The 24,565-nt window shown below is 48.9% G+C and overlaps 1 long non-coding RNA gene across 1 annotated transcript; it reads left to right on the top strand.

Annotated features, from left to right (window-relative positions):
* Positions 1-20,294: 20,294 nt before the first annotated feature.
* LOC130885623 (uncharacterized) lies at positions 20,295-24,025 on the top strand. The gene is made up of 3 exons (XR_009058181.1): positions 20,295-20,427; positions 23,153-23,251; positions 23,793-24,025. It is a non-coding gene; the product is annotated as an uncharacterized LOC130885623 (long non-coding RNA).
* Positions 24,026-24,565: the final 540 nt, after the last annotated feature.

Raw genomic sequence — 24,565 nt, 5'->3', positions numbered from 1 at the left:
GTATATACATATATAATATGCACACACATGTGTAGATATATATTTCTCAATCTTTCCTTCCCCTCTCTCCTCCCCCTCCCTCCCTTCTTTCCCTTCTCATTTGAACTCCCCCCCAGGGGTCTATGGAGTCCTAATTTATTCTCCCAGAGAGAAAAAGTTTACTAACATGACCAGCACTCCATGTAATGTCTTATCCACTAATTCATTCCTTCCTTTTCCTCAGACTCACTGAGCGTCTCTGGGTCGGGCCCTCTTGCTGATTGGTGGAAATATAAAGACCAGTGACCCAGATCCTACACAGTACAGAGTTGAGGCTGCAATGGGCGCTCCCGGGGAGGGAGGCCATGTAGAGGCTGTCACAGCGACACCCCTCACCTTCCACCTAGCTCCCAGCCTGCCAGCCCCACTGCCTCTGCCTGAGCCCCTTCTCAAGTCAGGATTCTGCTTTGACACATCATATGACAGACTGGGCTTGCAGGGTCCCCACATTCCCCCAGCAACCCTCACCCTGCTCAGAAGTAGGTGGATACCTCAGTCCCTCCATTCTCAATGTCCACCCCCAGCTTCATCAGTTGCACCCACATCTCTGTGTGCGAACCCCAACCGTGACATCAGGTTGACATTCATGTTAGTCAACATGAGGGCAGTGCACACGCCCAAGAACATGGCGAGCGTACATAGAGCACCTACTGTATACCAGATCCTGGGTATACAGATTCCTGGGACACTCGGGTAACGTGTTACAGGCCTGGCCCAGCTAGGACAACATGGTGAAGATGAAGCTATTGAGATTCTGTGGGAACCAAACGGATCCCCGACCACGTCTGAAGCTCAGCTGGAAGGCCATCTGAAGTTGCTCTGGAGGAGACAGTGCCAAAGGGTTTTGTGGGTAGAAGAAGCAGTAATGAACAGTCACAGAAGCATAAGCGATCACGCCTGGACCTGGAAGTGCTGTTTCCGTTGTCTGCTGGGGGTGACCCACGGGACTCTCACAACGTCACAGTGGGAAATGAAGCCGAGTGTAGATGCTGAATGTCCTCTCGGCCACCGGCATGTCTGCAGTTTCTAAAGGGAAGTGTGAGCAGAGGAGCGGAGGAAGTCCAAGCTCAAGGAAACTCACTGGGGAGTGAGGACCTCAGACTCCCAGGGACTGTGGTGCTGCAGAAGCCCTTCGCTGCTGCCTCTGTTTCCTGAAGCTTCCAGACTTGACTGCCAGCGTGTGGCTGGCTGTTCGCAAAGGCTGCTGGGGCAGTCTCCCATGGTGATTGCCAAGGCTTTGGAGGAAAGATTAGACTGGGAAGATGTGCACCATCGGTTCCCCCAGTCCTCCCAGCGTGACACCTCCGCTGGCCCACTCTGGGAAAGTTTGAGCTACTCTTCTGGGAGGCTGGTACCTGCAGGTCCCTCTTGTGAACCAGTAGAGCAGAGTCCCTGAGCCAGGACAGCAAGCACCTGCTCAAGAGTTAGGGTCACACAGTTCCAGGAGCCAGTGGGAAAGCAAAGCCTGGGTACAGAGAGGTGCAACCAGACTTAGGAGGCTCTCCCATCTCCCCATGGACCAGCTCCACTGATTGACACCTCGGCCCCAGAACAGACGCGGCCCCCGGACAGACAAAGGTTGATTTAAGCCTCTGTTTCAGGTTCTTTCCATGAACTGATTTCCAAAGAATCCACTCAGGGTACCTGCTAACCCTGTGCCTGCCACCATGCCTGCTGTAGATAGAACCCGGGGCCTCTCCTGAGCTAGGAAAGATGCCATTTAGCCACACCCCAGAGCCACCATGCCCCGCTTTAAGAAGTAACTGAGCCACAGGATTATTGAGTTTTTTCCAAAGGCATAGATTCTTTCAAGCTGGCTGAGGAAAAGATGGAGGCATTGGCCCACGTTGCACCCCAGCTCAAGAGGAAGTTTTAATGTCACACAAAGCTCAAGACCAGCATGGAAGGCTCAGGCCAGACACTGCAAGGATTCCCAGGTAGCACCTGTCAAACATCAACACGGTTGGCCAAGCCAAGGTCGCTTAATGCAATACACAGACAGTCGCTGTGTCTGAGGGTGGCAGAGTACCAAGGAGCTTCTTTTGATGTCACGTGTTCATCCTTGCAGCACAGCATAGCTAGCTGGAGTCTCCTATCACGCTGTGGTGGGCGGGGCCACTTGGAAGTGACCTGGGAAGGAACACAGGACTTATAACCACTGCAGTCACTTCAGCAGCATGTCACTCTTTCCACTCCAGCAAGGGACCTGCCAAAGAACAAACAGCAGGTGCACTGGAGCCAGGTCGCTGGAAGACCATTTACTGGTAGAACCCAGGGCTTGAGTGAGTGACAGAGACCCAGAACATGAAAGAGAATGTCTAGGAAAAAGACAGCTTGCCAAGAGCCCGACTTTGGTCCAGAAAGGTAGCCAGACCATCGGGACCTCCAGAGAAGGGGTCTGGAGAATAAGCCCCAGGTCCATTTCTTTGACTTTCTGGGGATCCTGTTGGTCCTGTGGACTAAAGTCATCCAAAGCCAATGGGTGAGGACAGCACTGATGAAAACTGCACAGTCTAGAGTAAGGCCGTCCCTAGGGCACAGTAGGGTGGAGATACTTGAGTGTGGGCTGGGAAGAGCCATAAAAGGCATCCCATTTATCTTCTATCTCAGCAACTTTTGGAAACAGGGCCTTGGCTCATGAACTGAGAAACTTTGGAAGCAGCATTCTCCATGGAAGAGTTTTCTAAGGCCCACCCAGAAAGTGTTCAAAAGTCTGAACCAGAGCTTCAAGCCCTAAGTCTTTCCCCACCCTCTGTAGGTCCTTTAGAAGAGAAAGTGGGGAACAGGCTTGAACTTGTGGGCACAGGAAAGGACTCTTCTGAACAGAACACTGAGGCCACAGGCATTAAGATCAACAATCAGCAAAGAGGACCTCGTGAAGCTGAAAAGCTTCTATACAGCAAATGATGCCATCATTTGGGTAAAGTGGCAGCCTACAGAATGGGAAAAGATCTTTACCAATTATACATCTAAGGGAGGGTTAGTATCTAGAATATATAAAGAACTCAAAAAGCTGAACATCAAGAAAACAAACCACCCAGTTTTTAAAATAGGCTACAGAACTAGACAGAGTTCTCAAAAGGTGGACCGCATGGCAAAGAAGCAAAGGAATGGTCAACATCCTTAGGGAAATGCAAATGAAAACTTCTCTGAGATTTCCTCTTATCCCAATCACAGTGGCCAAGATCAATAAAACAAACGGCAGCACGTGCCACAGAGGATCCAGGGAAAGAGGAACGCTTATCTATTGCCGGTGGGAGTGCAAGCTTTTATGGCCTCTGTGGAAAGCAGAGTGGCCGATCCTCAGGAGCTAGGAACAGATCTACTTCAAGATCCAGATCTGCCACACTTGGGCAATCAGCCAAAGGGCTCTACGTCTGCTGCAGAGACACTCAGCCATGTTCACTGCTGCTCTGCTCACAACAGCCAGAAACTGGAAACAGCCTGGATGTCTACAAACTGTAAGAATGGATAACAAAAATGTAGTACATTTGCACAATGGAATATTGTTCAGCAGTTAGGAAAAGTGAAATTATGAAATTTGCAGGTAAAAGGATGAAGCTAGAAATAGTCATCCTGAATGAAGAACCCAGACCCCCCCAAAAAAAAATACAAATATTGCCTGTTTTCTCTTATAGGTGGGTGTTAGTTTTAAGTTTTCCGTATGTGTGCTTCAATCTGAATAACCACAGAAGTTAGTTACCTAGTAAGGGACCAGGGCAAAAGAGAGGCTCGCCCAAGGAAAGACAAGTAAATACAATGTTCTGGAAAGAAACGGGGAAACTAGAAGAGGAGGTTTAGCTGGGGAGAGGAATTGGGGAGGATGGTAAAACAGAGAGCATGGGATGGAGAACTAACATCAAAGGCCGTCTGAAAACCCACATGGAAACCTGCCACTGCTTCCCCAAATACATCCACACAACAAAGAACTCAAATAGCAGAGGAGACAGTGCCCCAACTAGACAGCTTATGCCACCAAGTAAAACTTTCAGAGCCATGAATGGGCCGCATATTGTTGAGTCATTGGCCAAAGGAATCCCATGGAGCTCCTCAAACATCAAAGGCTATTGGTTGTTCTCCACAACCTGATGGTGAGGACCTTTGGCTGAGGACAACACTTATATCACCAAACACGGAAAAGCTGAATTGGTACCTACCTAGAAGCTTCATCCCTGACCTTACACGCTACAGAGGAGAAAGGGAACCATCAATGTCATGCAGCTATGAACCCTGCGATCTACTACAGTGACCTGTCTGCAAGATGCACTGGTGCAATAGTGATGCAAATGTGATGGGTGGAACTGGCCACTTTGTTTACATTTAAGACCCAGTCTATGACATGGAACCCATCCCTGGCGCTGCTAAAGTGGTCAAGAACCTGAGACTACCCAGGCGGTGGTGGTGCACACCTTTAATCCCAGGGTTGGGAGGCAGAAGCAGGTGGATCTCTCTGAGTTTGAGGCCAGCCTGGTCTACAAAGTGAGTTCCAGGACAGATAGGGCTCCACAGAGAAACCTGTTTTGAAACACTTAAAAAAAAAAAAAAAAAGAAAAGAAAAAAAAGACTCTGAGACGAGAGAGGGCAAGGGCATATAGGAAAATTCACTGAAGGAGAATAACACTAAATGACCCTAATGACATAGTGCCACAGATCAGTGCCTCACCCAAGCCACACCAGAGAAGCTTCTCTTAACACAGAGACCTACAGCTGGACAATAGAAAGAGAGTGAGGGACTCTGGAGCGCTCAGTCCTAAACAGGATGTCGTCATCAAACTCCTCCCTGCAAGGCTCAGGGAGCTATGTGGAAGAGGAAGCAGAAAGATTGTAAAAGTCAGAGGGGAAGAATAATTCCAAGGAAACCCTGTCTTCCAGACAGAACAGTACTGATGTACACACGAACTCATAGAGACTGGCAGCACACGCAAGATCGACACAGGTCCACCGTAGATAGGGGCCTAACACAGAAAGAGGAAGTGGAACCAGGGTCCCGCCCCTAATCAAGAAACTATTTGAAACTAATACCTGTTGGCAAAGGGAAAACCAATTTTCTCCAAAGAAGTATCACTTGATATATCAACCACTCTCCAGGACAAGCCGCATGGTCAGAAGCAGTTGACCAACACAAATGGCCCCCATGTTTTCTTTTGGGGTGTGTTTTTTTTTGAGGGGTTATCTTTTTGTTTCATTTTGTTTCATTTGATAATTTTGTCTTATTTTATTTGTTTGTTTTGATTTTATTTTGGGGGGTTGAGAGAAATGGAGAGAGAGAATATGACATTGGATGGGTAGGGAGGTGGGGAGAAATTGGAGGAAGGGAAATATGATTAAAATACATTGTATGAAAAATTATAAATAAAAATTTTCAAAAAAATTTAAACACATTGATTTGAGTTTTTAGGGGGCTGGGATGGTTCTTCACGTGCCATGGCATATGTGTGGACATTGGAGGATAACTTGTGACAGTCAATTCTTTCCTTTCACCACACATGTCCCTAGGATCAAACACAGGTCATCAGGCTTGGTAGCAAGTGCCTTTAGCCACTGAGCCATCTTGCCAGCCTCCAGTAGGTCTTAGAATGAGGACCCAGAAGACAGAGCCTGAGACAGGGTCTGGGTGAGTGGAGCAGGGGGCTGGAGGAAGTGAAGCAGCAGAACTGGGAGAGTTTGTTTCTGTCCGTGGAGGATGCTGCCCGCATCAGTATCCATCCCCTAGCCGAGCCTCATCTCCGGGCGTCCTGGGTAAAGATCCACTGGGAAGTCTCCACAGAGCCTTTACCTCACAGTGTCTGAGGATCAGAGAGTTGGGGGCAGGTTAGTTGAGGAGTTGGGATGGCGGCATCTAAAGGTGTCTGCTTCCAAGACCACTCACTCCCGTGACGCTATGGACTGACATGTGCTCCCCTAACATTCCCGTGTTGAAATCCTATTTCTCAGGGTGATTGCACCAGGAGGTAGGACCTTCAAGCAGGCAATCAAGGTTAACTGGGGTCAGGAAGATGGTCTCAATCCAGAAAGAATGTGTCCTTACCAGAGGAGAGGACAGAAGCATGCACACAGAGAAAGGTCAAAGGAGAGCACAGCTAGAAGCCAACCAGCCATTCTCAAGCCACAGCCCTCGCAGCAACCAGCCCTGCTGGCGTCTTGATCTTGGTCTTCAGGCCTCTTGAACCAAGAAAAAGAAAAAAGTGGTCTGTGTTGTTTAAGCCACCCAGACTGTGGTGTTTTATGGTGGCCTTCACAGACTGGGACCCAAGGCTAATAGCAGGGGATCGCAATTTCCCCACACCCGCTGCGTGAGTGTCCTGGTCTGGCAGCTGGCCTCCTCAGCTCTAACACAGCTCTAACACAAGCTGGGGTGCAGCCCAGTGGTATAGTGCTTTCCCGGCATGCAGGAAGTTCTGGGCTTGGCCCCCAGTGCCATAAAACAAACAAACCATAAACGAAACGTTTATGGCATAGGCTTGGAGGAAGTAGGGGTCTACCACCCCCTCCAGGTCTTCAGGGTTCCAGGGGCCAGCCTGCCTGCTGAGGGGTCAGTGCGGGACCACGTATAGCAGAAGCCACCCAGCACGTTGGCCACCCCCTCTCAGAGGTGGAATAGATGGTAGGTATGGGTGCCCAGATGGCTTGGGTTACTACTAACTGTGAGCCAGCACGGGGCAATGCCTACGCCTCAAGAGCTTGAATTACATTTGAAAGTTAATCAAGAAATTGAACGAGAAAGCTTCCAGTGACTGAACCTTGGCATTAATCACAGATTGGGACCCAACCGTACCCCAATTAGGGCCCCACAGAGGAAGTAACCTCCTTAATGCTTAGAAGTTGGGTATGGGAAGTCACAGGCCTCTTTGTCGCTTGCCCTCAATTGAGTGACATTTTGTTTGTTCTGTATCTGTTTTTTTTTTTTTTTCTCCCAGTAGCTGACACCAAGATTATCCAGTTTGGGACCAGCTCTGAGGTTCTGAGAGCTGGAGAAGCCCCCAGAGGGCATCAGACATCATGCGTAGAGAAACTGAACTCCAGAGCAAGAAAAAAAATTGATCCAAGGTCACCAGGGAAATTGTCGCATGCCCAGCACCTACTTTGGACAGGGTCTAAGGTGGACTCTTCCTGTTCCTATGGGCAAGGGAGAAGAGTGCTGCCCATGGCTCAGGCTTATACTTGGGGACCCTAGACAGGAGCTCAGGCCTTCGTAGTAGAGAATGGCACCAAATGAAAGAGATCACAGGTCCTACGCCCCTACCCATGTCATACCCTGAGAAGTATGTGTATCCCATCTTGGCCTGAGCTCCCTGAATAGTGCTAGGGTCACAGGCAGTGTTTAGCAATTCGTTAGCAGAGCAACCCGCCTGGGACACAGGGCACATGGACACCAACTCCTGGCCAGCTCCATACCCATTGCAAGAAGAGCAGCCACCATGTGAAGCAATGATTGCCACATGCACAGAACCCAGCGTCTTAGGATCAGGCCACAGGGACTCAGGGGACCCAAGTTCTGGCGCAAAGGCTCATATGACCAGGATCGGCATTGAGCAACAGTTTGGGTCAAGGGTTTGCCAGTCAGAGGCTGCAGTAAACAATGCTGGGCTCCCTGGATACAGACAAAGCAAGCCTGGTCCATGGAGAAGCAGTCACAGCACATGGCAGTGGACCTACAGGATTCAATGGGCACACAGGCTTTCCCATATTCCCAGCATTCCCAGGATGCATGAGATATCATCACGTCCTCTTACAGCTGAGGAATCGAGGCCAGGCACAGGGAATGACAAGCCAAGACCTCAGGTTACTAAGTGAAGAGCTAAGAGTTCAAGACTTCCTCCATAGTGGCTCCTGAGACGATGGGATGGAACAGAGTGGGATCATCAGATTGCACTCACCCCACGGTCCTTATCATAGCCCCTCCAGGTTCTCAGCTAGGCCCAGGGGACAAATGGTCTACCCAGTCAAGCCTACAGTCTCATGCCCTGTCCTACCCAATTGGCAGCCTAATGGCTTCAGTCAAGTCCTTTGACCTGCCCTTGACCTGAGTGAATCATTTCCTCATACCTGGAGGAGGTACAAGAGCCACAGGGCTGCAGGCTGCCAGGAGAATTCAGTCAGCATATTGCTGCCCCTGGAGACCCTGTTGGAGGTGCCAGAAATGGTTGTCTTCCCAAGAATACTTTTAAAACCACAAAAAACTTTGTGCGTGTATATGTATGTATATAGTATATTTTTATATATACGTATGTATATCCCAGATACTTTTTTGGAATACACATACACCTCACACACAAATGCAATCGGTTAATTGGCATACTGATGGTCGGGTTTTTTACTATGTAAGACAATATACATGTGTGCAGGTGCATATATGTGTAGGTATGTTCAGAGACCAGAGGACAACCTCAGATGCCATCTTCAGGAATGCCACTCACCTCCTTCGACACATGGTCTCTCACTGGCCTGGAGAGCACCAGTTCCTATAGACTGGTTGGCCAGCCAGCCCCAAGGATCCTACATGCTCAGCGGCCTTTACATGGGTTCTGGGGCTTGAACTCGGGTCCTCGTGCTTGTGAGCAAGTCTGAAGAAGCTGAACTATCTCCCTGGCCCTTATTAGTGATTTTAATCAACTCAGACTTCTGCTGTCCTGAGAGACCAGGATTCAGTGGCTCCATATAAGACCCACCGTCGCAAATGAGTCTCCAGCTTTCATGGGTACAGAACACGGTACAGTGTTCCGTTGCCATGACAAAGCTGAGTAATCACTGTACAGGGAGGAAAGGTTCATCTGGGCTCACAGGTTCGGGGGTTGCAGCCTCTGTTTGGTTGCCCCCTTTGCTTTTCAGCTGTGGCGGGGCAGAACATAAGGGCAAGGATCAGGTGACACTTGCCTCACAGCAGCCAAGGGAGCAGGGAGGAGAGGTTAAGATCCCACCGCCCCTAAGGATTTGTTATTTTACTCATTGCTATGGCAGGATACCTGACAGAAGCATCTTAGGAGAAGACAGTTTTCTCTTGACTCGAGTTTGAGGTTAGCGTCCGTCATGGCAGGGCAGGCATGGCAGCAGAGCGTGAGGCAGCCACCTCCTCTGCGTCTCCGTCAGTGAGCAGTGACAAACGCTGAGGCCCAACTCGTGAGCTTCTTCTTTTATTCACTCTGGGACCCCAGCCTAGGAGATGGTGCCACCCGTATTTAGAGTGATTAGCCTAATATAGGTAATTTCTCACAGATCTGCCCAGATGTGTCTCTATGGTGATTCTAGGTCCTGTCCAGTTGGCAATTATCAACTATCTCAGTTTCCATGGGCGTAACTCCAATGGCCAAACTTTCTCCCACTAAACCACCCCATAAAAGTTCCATCATGGGGGCTGGAGAGATGGATCAGTGGTTAAGAGCATTGCCTGCTCTTCCAAAGGTCCTGAGTTCAATTCCCAGCAACCACATGGTGGCTCACAACCATCTGTAAAGAGGTCTGGCGCCCTCTTCTGGCCTGAAGGCATACACACAGACAGAATATTATATACATAATAAATAAATAAATATTTGGAAAAAAAAGTTCCATCATTTCCCTAGAATATATAGTTATAGAAAAGCACTGGGAAGACTAGGACAGGAGGATCAAGTGGAGAGAGGAAGGAAGAAGGGGATAAAGGAAAGAATACCAGGAGGGATAACTTACACTAAGGGCCATATGAGGGGCTATATAGAAACCTACTACTGTGGAAGTGTCTTCAAATATATACACATATTAAATAAATCCAAATGGACTGTCAAATAGCAAGGGAGATAATGTCCCAACTAAACATCTTTTGCCACCAAATGAAACATCCAGGGCCTGAAATGGGTTACATCTAACTGAGTTGTTGACCAAAGGGGCCCCAATGGGAACCCCTAAACAACTCAGGACACTGCCTAGGCTATTGATTGCTTCCCACAAATTAGTGGTAACGCCTTTTTACTGACACAACACTATATATCTCGTTGAACATGGAGAAGTCAAGCTGGTGCCTAACTATAGCCTTCACCGCTTCTGACTAGTGTTCATGGTACTGGAAGGTACTCTGCATGCTACCAGAAGAGAAAGGTAGGCACCAGCCCAGCTACAGACCCTGTGATCTATGATGGTGTCCTGCCTGCATGTTACACTACTGTAATAATGGCACAAACATTGTGCAAGCAACCAACTACTATGTGCTTGGATTTAAGGTCTACTCCACAAAATGAAACCAATGCCTGACATTGTAAAAGTGGACAAAACCCTGAGACTAGGCAGGGCAGTGGTGGTGCACGCCTTTAATCCCAGCATTCAGGAGGCAGAGGCAGGCAGATCTCTATGAGTTTGAGGCCAGCCTGGCCGACAAAGCGAGTTTCAGGACAGCAAGGGCTCTTATATAGAGAAACTCTGTCTTGGAAAACAAAACAACAACAAAACCTGAGACTAGATAGGCCGTAGACTTAAGGGAAAACCAAATACTATTGTTCTGCTAAAGGAACATAACAATAAAATAACTCCTAACGGCACACTGCTATGTATATGTATATGTATATGTATATGTATATGTATATGTATATCAGTGTCTCACTGAGCCATCATCAGAGACACTTCCCCTTGCAGGAGATGGGAACAAATTCAGAGACCCACAGCTGGACGAGGTGCAGAGAGAGACTTTGGAGCACTCAAGGGACGTCTTCATCTAACCCCTCTCCTCAGGGCTCAGGGAACTATGCTGAAGAGGAACGGAAAGGTGTAAGAGCCAGAGGGGATGGATGACGTCAAGGAAACTGTCTTCCAGACTCAGGAGGACTGACATCTGAACTCACAGAGACTGCGACAGCCTGTGCAGCTTCAAGCCAGATGGATTCTAGCACTGAGAGGGGGAAGTGGATACAATCTCCCATCCCTAATCAAGAAGTTATCTCCAATCGACAACTGCTTGCAAAGGAAAAAGAATCAGCTTATACAACAAAGTTTCACTAGGAATTTAAACCATACTTGAGGGCAGGCCCCATGCCCAGAATGGATGGCCAACACAAAACAACCCAGCGGCATTTTTGTAGACTTGTTTTGTTTCATATTGCTTCATTTGGACATTTTTTATACAGATTTTTTTTGCTTGTATATTATGGTTTCCAATTTAGTGTTTTTATGGGTTTTGTTTTGCGTGTTTCTTATGCTTTTCTTATTTTTTGATTCTGTTTTTTTGTTATTGTTGTTGGGTTTTTTTTGTTTGTTTGTTTTGTTTTGCCCATTTGTTTTCTAAAGGGAGAGAAAGAAGGCACGGAGTTGGATGGGTGGGAAAGTGGGAAGGGATCTGGGACGACCTGAGGAGGGAACTGTAACTAGAATGTATTGTTGAATTTTCAATCAAAATAAAATATCATAATGAAACTCATAAGGGAAAAAAAAGGTTCCATCATCTCCCAATAGCTCTGCCCTGGAGACCAGCTTCAACACAAGGACCTCTGGAAACATACCAGATCTAAACTGCACCAGTCACTGTCTTCCAAACCCATACATCTGCCTAACATGGAGCCTCGCCTATGCCCTTTGAGGTGTCAAAGTCCATTGTAAATGTGCTCACCTCACAGAAGCCACCCTTGGTTTATTATTTCCATTACCACTTTCTCAAGTCTGTGAGGATAACAGACTTGTGAATGCTCTTCCGAGGAGTCTGTCTCTCCAGGTAGGGCTACTATAAGAGGCCCAAAGGAGGACATAGGGCCTGGCCTCTATGAGGTATCTATACCTGCCATCACTGCATGGGGGCAGGGCTTGTCTGTGCATGACCCCATCTGAGGCTGGTGACAGCTCCTGCCCAGGTGCTCACATCTCTACCCTCCTTACTGAGGGCTGAGCTAAAGCTCAGAGAAGTGATGTAACTAGCTGAAAGCTGCACAGCAAGGAAGAGGTGGAACTAGGATTCCAACCCCGGTCTGTCCAAAGAAGCTCATTTACATACTGTCCACCAGTGCTACCACACTCATCTCTGAATTGCACAGCCTAGCACGGCAGAGATGCAATGATGGCTGTAGAATGACGGTCGCTAAGACACCCCTGTCCTGTAGGATGGCGGTCTCTGAAACACCCCCATCCTGTAGGATAGCAGTTCCTGAGGCACCCCATCCAGGAACCAAACCTTCCAACTGCACCCTTGTGCGTAAACAGAAGCCCTTTTATTCAAGGTTTGATGCACATGCCCACACTGGAACTGGCTGCAGGGTGATTCTGTCATCCTCAGGCCTTTGCTTAGTTCTGAGGACCTCCTTCTTGTTTGGACTGGGAAGGGAGGCAGTGACTCCTCACGTCTCCTGTAGAAAATGGTTCTGTCTCTTCCCTTACAATTCATCTTATTACAGGGAGGGGGAAAAGTCAGGAGAGTCCATTGCAGCTCTTCATTTCAAACTGAGGAAAGGGGCACTAGAAATGAGCAGCCTGTAGCCTGACCACCCAGAGATGGCACCTTCATAAAAGACACCCCAACACAACCCTTTCTGTCTAAGTGGATACACACACATAATCTTAACCAAGATTCTTTTGAAATCCTGCTCAATCCCCTGAAAATGCTTTAGTTCTTACACTCAGCTTTTCCTGTTTTGTTTTCTTTTTGCGACAGGGTCTCATGTAAACCAGGATAGCTCCAAACTTGCTATGCAGCCAAGGATGACCTTGAACTCCTGAATCCCCCGGCTTCCATCTCCCACGTGTTAGAATTACACGTGCGGACCACCACACCTGGCTTAAAATGTTTTATGCTAAGAATGCTTTCAGCCAGGTGTAAGGGCACACACCTGGGGGACGAGCAATGAGACGATTTCTGGGCTACATAGTAGTAGTAGTAGTAGTAGTAATAATAATAATAATAATAATAATAATAATAATAAATCCCTGCTTATTTTAGACATAGCACACACTGAAGCCGCCAGGATGAGTGTGCACAGCTGTGGCTGGTCTCAAGCGCGTCCTCCACATTCAGGCCTGTGTCTATGCAATCAGAGAACACCCGAGCATAAAAATGAGCACATTAAGAGTTTTTCTTTAATGGGAAAAGATCTTCACTAACCCCACATCAGACAGAGGTCTGATCTCTAAAATATACAAAGAAGTCAAGAAATTGGACACCAAAAGAACACATAATCCAATAAAAAAAATGGAGTACAGACCTAAACAGAGAACTCTCAACAGAGGAATCTAAAATCGCCGAAAGACACTTAAGGAAATGTTCAACATCCTTGGTCATCAGAGAAATGCAAATCAAAACAACTCTGAGATTCCATCTTACAACTGTAAGAATGGCCAAGATCAAAAACAGTGATGACAACTTATGCTGGAGAGGTTGTGGGGAAAGGGGAACACTTCTGCATTGCTGGTGGGAATGCAAGCTGGTACAACCCCTTTGGATGTCAGTGTGGTGATTTCCCAGAAAATTAGGAAACAACCTTCCTCAAGACCCAGTAATACCACTTTTGGGTATATATCCAAAGGATGCTCAATTGTGCCACAAGGACATGTGCTCAACTATGTTCATAGCAGCTTCGTTTGTCATAACCAGAACCTGGAAACCTAAATGCCCCTTGACCGAAGAATGGATAAGGAAAATGTGGTTCATTTACACAATGGAGTACTACACAGAGGAAAAAAATAATGACATCTTGAATTTTGCAGAAAAATGGATGGATCTAGAAAACATTTTTTGAGTGAGGTAACCCAGACACAGAAAGACAATTATCACATGTACTCACTCATAGATGGTTTTTATTTTTTGTCTAATAAAACATTTATTTCAAAATGCACACTCATAATTAAGAATATTCTTCCTTTCAGAATATACACCTCATTTTTCACTTATCTGCCTGATATTTATTTGCTGAAGGAAAACCAATTGTTGTGTACTTTGAATTACAAAAGAGAAATCTTAAAATCAGCAACATAAATATAGAGGTGGCAATATATTTTAGAAAGTGCAATATCTTGCATTACTCTTTTAAAACTTAATGTATTTCAAATTTTTATCTGGATGATTTATTTTAGCACTTCCCCTTGCCTGTGCCGCAGAGGAAACTGGAAGAAAAATTCCTGATTGGGTGATCACAGGTGATTTCTAAACATAAAGCAAAGAAAACCAGCCTACAAACCACAATCCCATAAAACCTAGACAACCATGAGGACACTAAGAGAGACTTACCTAGATCTAATCTACATGAGAAGTAGAAAGTAGAAAAAGACAAGATCTTCTGAGTAAATTGGGAGCATGGGGACCTTGGGGAAGGGTTGAAGCGGGGAGAGGAGAGGCAGAAAGGGGAGCAGAGAAAAATGTAGAGCTCAATAAAAATCAATTAAAAAAAAAGAACTTATCTTTAAAAATGTGTGTGTGTCTGTTTATGTCTATGTGTGTGTGCACGTGTTTGTGTGTCTGTGTCTGTGTGTGTGCATCTGTCTGTGTTTGTGTGTGTGTCTGTGTATGTCTACATGTGTGTGTGTGTGTTCGCGTACGTGTGTGTGTCTGTGCCTGTGTGTCTGTGTGTGTGTGTTTCTTCTAGCTCAGGTGGGTATATATTTGGGGTGAGGCATCAGGACACTGAAAGAGGGTCTCAAGACCCTTCCCCCTGGCACTAGATCATGGCTGCCACTGGCAACTCAGTGACAGAGTTTTGTCCCTGAAGGTCACACCCAAGTAGGGAACAGGTCTTTTCCAGGGTCCCCAGACTCCAATGTCTATCCCAGGTCTGTGTCACCAGCAGCAGCTCAGTGACTTCCAGGCCCATCCCATCCTTCCTCCCCAGGCTTTCTGTGCCATCCATTTCTGAGCTGCCTCCTAGAGCAGCCCACCTCTGTCGCCATGGAAGCAAAGGGGATGCTGGGGAGAATTCTCCCACTTTCGTGGGCCTTTTACATTCTTAAGAACAAGTCAGCCGGGTGGTGGTGGCGCACGCCTTTAATCCCAGCACTTGGGAGGCAGAGGCAGGTGAATCTCTGTGAGTTCGAGACCAGCCTAGTCTACAGAGCTAGTTCCAGGACAGGCTCCAAAGCCACAAAGAAACCCTGTCTTGGAAAAAAAAAAAAAAAAAAAAAAGCCGGGCGATGGTGGCGCACGCCTTTAATCCCAGCACTCGGGAGAGGCAGGCGGATCTCTGTGAGTACGAGACCAGCCTGGTCTACAGAGCTAGTTCCAGGACAGGCTCCAAAGCCACAGAGAAACCCTGTCTCGAAAAACAAAAACAAAACAAAACAAAACAAAAAGAACAAGTCAGAAATTGCCAGGTTTGGTGTTATAGACTAGACTCAGAAGCTGAAGACAGGAGCATTCCAATTCCTAACGCCAAATTAATGAGTTCCTGTCTCGCTGTCTCGAACCATTTAAAAAGTGTTTAAAGGTCTGGGCGGGAACTGAGAGACAGCTCAGTGTAAAATGCTTGCTGTCTAAGTGGAAGGAACACATTTAGATCCCCAGAAACCATGGGAAAAATGAGCAAGCCATGCAGCCTCCTGTAATCCCCATTCACAGAACCCCCAGAACAAGCTGGCTAGGCAGACTAGCAGACATCATGAGCTCTAAGTTCAGTGAGAGGGCAGAGCCTGCCTCACCATAGGGGTGAGAAGTGATGGATTAAAACACCAGGCGTCAACCTCAGGCCTCTACACACATGTTCACATACATAGATGAACACCATACACCTGTAAATACACACACAGCAGGGATACAGAGGAGTGATAGAAAGCCTACCTAGCGTGCAGAAGGCTCTAAGATCAATCCCTAGTACAATTTTATGAGAGAGAGAGAGAGAGAGAGAGAGAGAGAGAGATCAGAATGCACACACTCTCCTGTCAAGAACATTAGCCCGCACTGAACCAGAGATGCCCACAGAACTTCATAATGCCCTCCCTTCTCCACCCTCCTCAGTTGCCAGTCATGGTGACCCTCTTCCTGTCACCCTTGCCCAACTCTTTTGAGACCTTACACTACAGGATGAAGGATCTTGGGGTCCCCAGAGGGGAACTTGAGCCACTACTATCCACACTGGGTTGAGACGTGTGGTGTGAAAGTGTCTCCAAAGGACCCTGCACTGCAAACTCCATCCCAGGACTGTGGCGTGGAAAGGTGAGGCTGATGTAAACGCTGTACTCTGAGCCTAACAGTCACTACCATCTTCATCAGAGCAACCGCGACCACTCGCCATCCTCAGAATCAGGTCCATTGTCATTCCCTCACGGAAGGAATGGGTGATGAGACCGTAGTCTCAGGAGGTATTAGGGTACATCGAAGGGGAAGGTTCACTGAAGGTTCCATCTATGCAGCTACAAAGACATGGTCAGTTATGCTGTGGGGAGACTTCACAGTGATACGGTTTTTCGGGACTCACCTATGCTTCTTTAAGTAAACCCAATGAGCTCATGGGGTTGCCAAACTGGGCTTGAATGGAGCCATTGCTTTTGTCTGTCACTGATGTCCTATCTGGGGTGAGTAGATGTTTGCTCATGTGTCAGCAGAGACAGTTCACACACAGGGTCCTTTAGAAGTGATTTAGGTCATGAGGGCTCTGCCCCAGCAAGGGTATTGAGTTTATTACTGATAGAAAGATCAACTTGCCCCCATCCCCCCTTTCCCTTTCCCTCTACCCATCCCTCCACCTCTCTCCTTTCCAAGTGATATTCTCCATCATGTTATGACATAACACAAACCCTCATCCGGTTCACCCCCTAGATCTTGCATCTTCCAGCCTCCAGAACCTTCTGTTCTTCATAAGCAATCAAGCTTTGGGTATTCCATTATAGCAACTGAAACTAAATTACAACAGAGAGCATTAACATGCTACATGTTCAGGTCTGTGCCTGTCTCGGTCCTGACTGAGCAGAAGCAGTTCTCTAAAAGCCACACAGCCATCTAACCCCGACATTCCACCTCCACCAGCAGAGTGTGGAAGCCCCTGCTAGGATGTACTAATTGAGCCAGGGCAGCAAGGGGGAACTCAGCATCTCTGGCCCCAGCAGGATAACGGGTAAGCCAGGTGAGGCTGTGTGCTCCTTTTCCACATCACAACCACACTGAGGCACCTTCGGGGGCTCCTATGTCCTCCATGATAATGTCAGAATGTCCCACTCTTCAAAACCCTCCCCATCTAACTTCAGCTGCCTCATGCCTCATCTCCTGCCCCCCAAATTCCAGCCAAACAAAGCCTGGCTCAGCTGTCCGTACCCCACTCCTCCTCCAAGGCCAGAGTCCCCCACAGTTTCCCCATCTCTCTTTGACTCTCATCCTCAGGAAAAGCAAAACCTCAGCTACCACAGGACTTTGATCTGACCCTAGACTAGGACCTCTTGGGGGTGTATTGGCTTTATTTCTGTATTGTCGATGGCCCGAGTTCCCAGTGCACCAAGGAGGCAGCTTCTCTGCTTACAGTGAAGACCTAGCAACTGTCTCCAAACGGTTCATGAATTCAAGTCTGCCAGGCAGCGAAGGCAGCAGAGCTCTCGAACATGCGTGGCATGAGTGTTCCTCAGACACAATAACCTCTGACCTCTCTGTGCAAGGAGGAGCCTTAGTCCACCTGGGGGTGTTTGGGGGGCACTCCTTCCAGATGAAGAACTCACAGCACCATTACTAAATTTTATCTTATAGTCATCTGGAGTCATGGCAGCCACGTGAACAAGCTTTGGACAGAATGGCAAAGACAGCACACAGGCAGGTGCATCGTGGTAAGTCCCTTCCTTCCTTCCTTCCTTTCTGGGTGTGTGGCCTCATCAAGCCCCGGTTGATGTGGAGTGGGAGGGGAGCCTCCACCTCACAAGACTCCTCCTGTCTGGACAGGAGGGGAAGCAGCCCCCAGGTTGCTGAGGAGACGCGTGTGTTGTGGGCTCTTGGGAAACGCTGGGGCCAGGGAGGAGGGAGCAGCCGGCCATCGCAGGCGCCTTAAGCAAGCTCCAGGCAGTTGCTCCATCCACAGAGCAGGGCGATGAGGCCCCAGGGTGGGGCGTTGCATCACATTCTTAGAAAGCTGTCTCTGTACCCACATTTCCATCTGGGGCCTGGACGGGGTTTCTTTAATTGCTGCTCTTTCACTTCCAAGTTTCTGAGGACAAATCTGGACACAGCTGTGGTGAAACTGACAGTTATTAGCCAACCTTCTCGGGCGGTTAATCAGAGCTGTGTACGGCTGCGACTCCTGTGGGTGATCTTTGGGGAATCCACACACTCTCCTCCGTGGAGGGGATGACACTGGCCCTCAGAGAAACTGAGGCAAACCCAGGGAGATTAAGCAGTTTGCCCGTAGCCGTACAGCGTATGCATGGTAGAGCCTGGGAGTGGACTCCGCTTTGCTCTGAGACTGTTAACTATTCCTTAGTGCTGCCCGTCTTGAAAGACAGTGATCTGGCCTGTGGGGTCAGACTGTGGTAGTGTTGGAGCAGTGCTGTGGACCCCTTATTGTCAGAGGTGCCCTTTCTCTTCTCTCTCCAAGACTCAGTTTTTCCATCTAAAGTGGGAAGCTTGAACAGACCACTGATTATCAAGTTTTGATTTTCCCTTGTGCTTTCATTTGCTAGGGGTGTGACCTAGGGCTTTGCTCACACTGAACCATGCTTTCTCACTGAGGAACAGACCCTTACCCTCTCTGTCTTGCTATCTCTCTGTCTGTCTCTGTCTGTCTCTGTCTCTCTCTCTGTCTCTCTCTCTGTCTCTCTCTCTGTCTCTCTCTGTCTCTGTCTCTCTGTCTCTCTCCTCTCTCTCTCTCTCTCTCCCTTTGAGACAGTCTCTGTATAGCCCTGAATGATCTGGAACTCACTATGTAGACTGCCTCAGACTAAAGAGTTCTGCCTGCCTCTGCCTCCTGAGTGCTGGGGTTAAAGGTATTCGCCACCACACTGGGCTCTGTCTTCACTTCCTAAACACCAGAATGCTTCACGCTCAAGTTGGCTGCGAACAGGCAGGAGGGAGCTCTGTGGGATGCAGAGACCTTCGAAGACAGGACTGTGGCAACAGCTGTGCAATTCTGTGTTTTCTAGTAGACTGTACACTCACAATGAGGGAATTTTATGGTCTGTAAATTATACTTCAATAAGGCTATAAAGAACAAAAGGAATGCTCTTTGGAACACTAGCATTCAGCCCCCGGGCTCCACGGATCCTTGAAAACCCAGTGGCTGCACCAAGGTGGATGGCCTCACTGCTGGCCCTTCCAGGGTGCTGAGAACATAGACCAGAAGATTCCACTAAGGCTCATATCCCACCTTGCACGGCCTACCCAGCTCCCTCACAGCTGGAGGCTCTCAAGTCCTTGCTGGAAGAGAGAACGACCAAAGGAAGAGCTGTGCACCGTCCTCAAAAATAATTTTTAGTTTTTTGTTTTGTTTTGTTTTATCGTGTGTGTGTGTGTGTGTGTGTGTGTGTGTGAGAGAGAGAGAGAGAGAGAGAGAGAGAGAGAGAGAGAGAGAGAGAGAGAGAGGCCAGAAGAGGGTATCGACCTCCTGGAGCTGGAGTTACAGGTAGTTATAAGCTGCCAGATGTGGATTCTGGGAACCAAACCTAGGTCTCCCACAAGAGCAGCCAGTGCTCTTAACCCCTGGGCCACCTCTCCAACCCTCCCTGTGAATTTTTTACCTGAGACAGTCTGGAAGTGGCAGGTGTGTCCACGACTAATCCTCTGCTCCTTCCAGCGCTGACCTAGTGATCCCCAGCAGGTGTGTGATAGCGGGCTGTTGACTATATAAAGCAGGGAGGGAGTGAATGAATGAGTGAATGAATGAGTGAATGAGTGGATGCTTGGCTCAGGACCTCTCCTGAGACCGTAGAGGGAATGTATCTGCAAGTACGGGCACATTGGATGTTGCTCCAAACACCGGACTTGCAAGGAGCAGCCAGCTAAGCAGAGGGCATAATTCACTGGGAAGGTGACAAGATGGGTAACCAAAGCCAGGCCTTGGGGTGGCAGTGGGATCAAGCACAGCATCCAGGTCTAGTAGCGACTTGCCTCTTGCTTCTTTTTCCTTTTCCTTTCTTTTTAGCCGTACAGGGAATCAAACTCAGGGCCTAGGTACTAGGCAAGCACCCTGCCACTGAACTGTATACCCGGCCCTCCCTTTGGGCAGCCACACAGGCTTACAAGGCTCCAGTCTTGCATTATTCCCTTGAGGTACAGATTCCGAAAGGGCCTCTGATGGTGTCGCGTGAGTCAGAGACCTTCCCTTGGCCAAAACTCATTGGGTGCCTGTCCTAACAGTCCTGTGAGGACAGCAACTAATGACAGGCTGAGGAGTGGGCCCCCGAGCCAAACATGGGCTCTGATTTTGCAAGAAAAGGAGAAAAATGCTGGGCAGATCAAAATAACTTGCCTCCTCGACCCAGTGGAAAGTTCCACCACGACAGAAGATGAGAGTGTCTAAATCAAGAGCAGGGGGTTGTTCTCAATGCCAGGTAAGCTGGGGCCCCAAGCATGGGACACGCCTGGGCTCACGGTGCGGGAGCAGACGGAACTGTAGACAGGCTAGAGATGGAAGCCAAGGAGAACCGGATGAACACATTCCTTCTTCCTCCCTTTATACCTCTTGACTAAGTTACTGACTTCATTCCGACAGTCTCATCTACACCAGGGCCATTTCCTCTGTCCGAAAACCTTTAGGAACCCTGTGGCTCTGATGAATAGGTCTCGGAGGGGATGGTCTGAGACAGGCACACTGACAGTACTTACCCGTATGCCCCAGTTCCAACTTAAATCAAGAGTGAATAAGAACTGGGTGGTGGTGGTGCACACCTTTAATCCCAGCACTTGGGAGGCAGAGACAGGCAGATCTCTGTGAGTTCAAGGCCATCCTGGTCTAAGGAGTGAGTTCCAGGACAGCCAGGGCTACACAAAGAAACTCTGTCTTGAGGGGCAATAAAGAAGAGTAAACAGGAATGGATGAAGTCGACAAATGCCTCCATTGCGCATGCTACATACCTGTTTTCTGATCAGTCAAGGGTCCATGGGAGAAAACTGTTGACCCATTTGGTGGTGGAAACAACTGAGGCTGAAGTGACTGACCCACTGATGAGAGGCAGGATTAGAATTTGAACCCAACACTGACTAGCTCTAAAGACCCTGCTTTAGTCTCTGTAACTATGCTCAGACAACGCCACCTCTCCAGACTTCCTCGGCTACAAACAACAAGGAACTGAGAGGACCAGCCCTCTGGGTAGATTGAGAAGGAACACTCTAGGTGGGGCAGCCATCGTGGCCAGGTGGCCGGTGGTGTGTGTGTGGTGTGTGTGTGTGTGTGTGTGTGTGTGTGTGAAAGAGAGAGAGAGAGAGACATGATCTTCACATCTGAAGACGACTGGCTAAAGAAGCTCTTCAGCTGGAGAACCAACTCTCCGCGGGCTGGAGATGAGGCGGAGCCTGTGAGTCACCATCCTCTGTCTGCCACCTAAAGGACAGGGATAACCCCTGCCTGCCCCCCAGCCCATGCTCTCCACCCTCAGGAGTGTCCGTCCACCAGACCGACACACTCGGAGTCAATCTGGAGTACGTGCTCAACCACACAGACTCCACAAACAATGCAGGGAAATAAAGTTCTGACAGGAAACGTCATCATATTGACTCACGTTAGGCCCATCCATAAAACAACTGGGGTACCTGGGCCAGCTCGGGGCACACACCCGGGCCTCTCTCCTGAGCCAGGAGGAAGTAGGTGCTGCTGAGGGCAGGACAGCTACCCCTGGCTTTCTGGTCGGGGTTCTGTATTATTCGTCAAAAAAGGAAAAAAAAATATTTTTTTAAAAGAATGAGTCCCAGGTCATTGTGGTCTCCATGCCTCGTCTCAGAGGCCTATTGCAAAAGCCCCTCTTCAGACCAAGGAGTTTTGCAAGCCATTTGCCCTGTTCAGGAGAGAAACATGGCCCTCTCCGGGGACCTGTGTCTTCATCTGTCCTCCTTGGCAAAATGGGCCCTGCTGTGGCCTTGATCCAAGTCTATTCTCAGATGCGGGAGGCTGCACAGCGCAGGACTGAAGTGCGCAATGCATGCAGTTACCTAGGACCTCGGATTCCTCATCTGCAGAGTGGGAATGAAGCAAGAGCCCAGGTGCTGATCGCTCGGCACCACACGCCCTTTCCTGACCTTTCCTGAGCAACAGCCTGGAAGCACAGCCTGGGTCTAGAGACTGCCCTGCCTTTATCCAGAGAGCTTGGGCTGACCCCTCTCTGCCGTGACCTCATCGGGCAGCAGTGGCCTGCCGGCCTCCCAGGCTGTGACGCGACTGTAGGAATGTCTTTTCCCTCAGGCTCCGGACACTGACCTGGGAAGGATCTGAGGACCAAGGTGGTATATCTGCCAACTGCCATGGCACCCCTCAGCTATGCAATGGTCATTTTTCTGTTCTGGAATTCAAGCGACTGAGAGTTAAGGCGAGTCTGTGTCCCCTCTTGGTGGCTGAGACTTGAGCTGGTAGCTCTGGGTGGAAGACACTAGAGGTACAGCAGGTAACTTCCTGTCCTTTGAGAGTGCCAGGCCCCAGTCCTGGCACGGCTTTGGAATATCGCATGCCCCTGGCCATGCCTAGTACTGGTTAGACCTTTGTGTGATAACACGCTAACCCTGCTCTCGCCGTTGATTGCCACACGTGGAGGCCAAAGTACCCTCTCAAGACCATGCTCTGAACAAGCCACTTCCCTGCTCCGGCATAATAGCCCAGACTCCTTGATTTAGCCCGCAAGTTTCCTGGAATCCTGGCCTCTACTGAACTTACCAGCTTTCTGCCACCGTGCTATAGACTCATCCGCGCAGATGCAGGACCCTAACCCTAGCATGGTTTCTACCTGGTGCCTCATGCTCTTTTCATCTTTCTGGAATATTCCATTGAACTTATATTTACCCATCAAGGCCAGCTCAGATGTTTCCCTTTCTATAAAGGCAGCCCTAAACCATTGTCCAAAAATGTTCCTTTCTCCTCTGCTTCCTCACATGCCCTGGGCATGGTCCCACCTCCTCTGCTGCCTTAGATTCGCACCAGAAGCGCAATAGGATAAGGCCTTGGTCTGCTTTGTCATCAGCCTCCCAGGCTGCAGGTTAGCCTAGAGATCAGAGGTATTGACTGTAGGGAGACGGGCCTGGAGAGGGTGTTTGCAGGCCTGGCGCTGATCTCCTTCTGAACTCCTCCTACAGGAAGTGGCAAACACTGATGCTCTCCAGTTTCTTCTTCAAAACCTTCTTCAGCACAGAATGCTATCCTGAGGCTGGAATGTTCCTCAAAATCCAAGCAAGGTGTGTGGGGCTGGGGAAAGAGCTGTACACAGTTGTGGGGAGGCGAGGGGTGTCAGGGCTCGGGCTGGGTCGTACCCTATCCTGTCCAGCTCTCAGGAGGCCGTGCTGCTCCTACTCCCCTGACTGGGAGTCTGTAAGAGGGCGGCAGTAACTGACTTTCCAGGGTTAGGTGAGACTGTAGAGGTCAAAGGTTGTACAGACTCCAGGGGTCATTTTCCACATGTTTCAAGCCTTCCGCTCTGGACTTTTTCTGTTCATGTGTGTGTCTGTGTGTCTGTGGAGGCCAGAGGGTCAATCTTGAGTTTTGTTCTTTAAGTGCCAGCTCCCCGCCCCAATCCTTCCTCCTCCTCCTTCTCTTCCTCCTCCTCTTCCTCCCCTTCTTCTGTGTCACCGGTGCTATCTGAACTGGAACTTGTAGTGTAGACCAGGATGGCTGACCTAAAGCTCACAGAGATCTGCCTCCCTCTGCTTCAAATGTGCTGGAATTAAAGTCATGCACCACCACCCCTGACCATTTTTTTTTCTCTTCTTCTTATTTTAGACTTCATCTCTCACTGGCCTGAAGCTCGCCACCGTGTAGGCAAAGCCAGAGAGCCCCAGGGATCTGCCTGTCTCTGCCTTTGGAGACCCTGGAGTTACAAATCTCCCCCACCGTGACCAGCTGTTTTGTCTTTTAACTGTGGGTTCTGAGGGTTGCAATTGGGTCCTCTTCTGTGCAAGGCCAACACTACTGACTGAACTACCTTCCCAGCCCTGCTAGCTATCCCAAACACCTCACTGCCTCAGGCGTGTTCCTCCCTCCAACAGCGACTGAGCAAGCTGTCCCAGCATCAGGACTCTTGCAGAAGCTCAAACGTGCAGCCCCTGTCTACTGAGCCAGCGTCGCCTGGAAGCCCCATTAACTTGTTTGTCCACTGGGTCTGTGTGGCCAGCGCCCATGCCAGCCTCTGCATGCCTGCATTTTAAAAGGTTTTAATGTGTCACTGTTTAACTCTTCCAGGGGAGATATTTTCTAGGCGATAGTGATATTTTGTAAATAATATACTTATTTAGTATCGAGACGGTGGGGGAAGGCAAGGTCAGGAGGCAGCCAGCGAAGCTCCTATGCAGCCCAGGTCGGGTGGAAAGGGAAGAAGGCTCCTGAGGCCTGAGCAGTGGTTTCTAGGAACTACAATGGGTCTGACCAGGCAGTGTCTGGGACACTTCTGCGGACCATGACCTGTAGAGGCAAGTGTGAAGACATATTAAAGGAAATCAAAAACAAGTGGCTGAGAGATCCCAGCTGTTAAAAAAAACAAAGGCAGCCAGCCTAGG

The sequence above is a fragment of the Chionomys nivalis genome, chromosome 1, assembly GCF_950005125.1.
Source record: "Chionomys nivalis chromosome 1, mChiNiv1.1, whole genome shotgun sequence".
In the NCBI taxonomy this organism is placed as follows: Eukaryota; Metazoa; Chordata; class Mammalia; order Rodentia; family Cricetidae; genus Chionomys; species Chionomys nivalis.
This window is presented reverse-complemented; position numbering and strand designations above follow the sequence as displayed.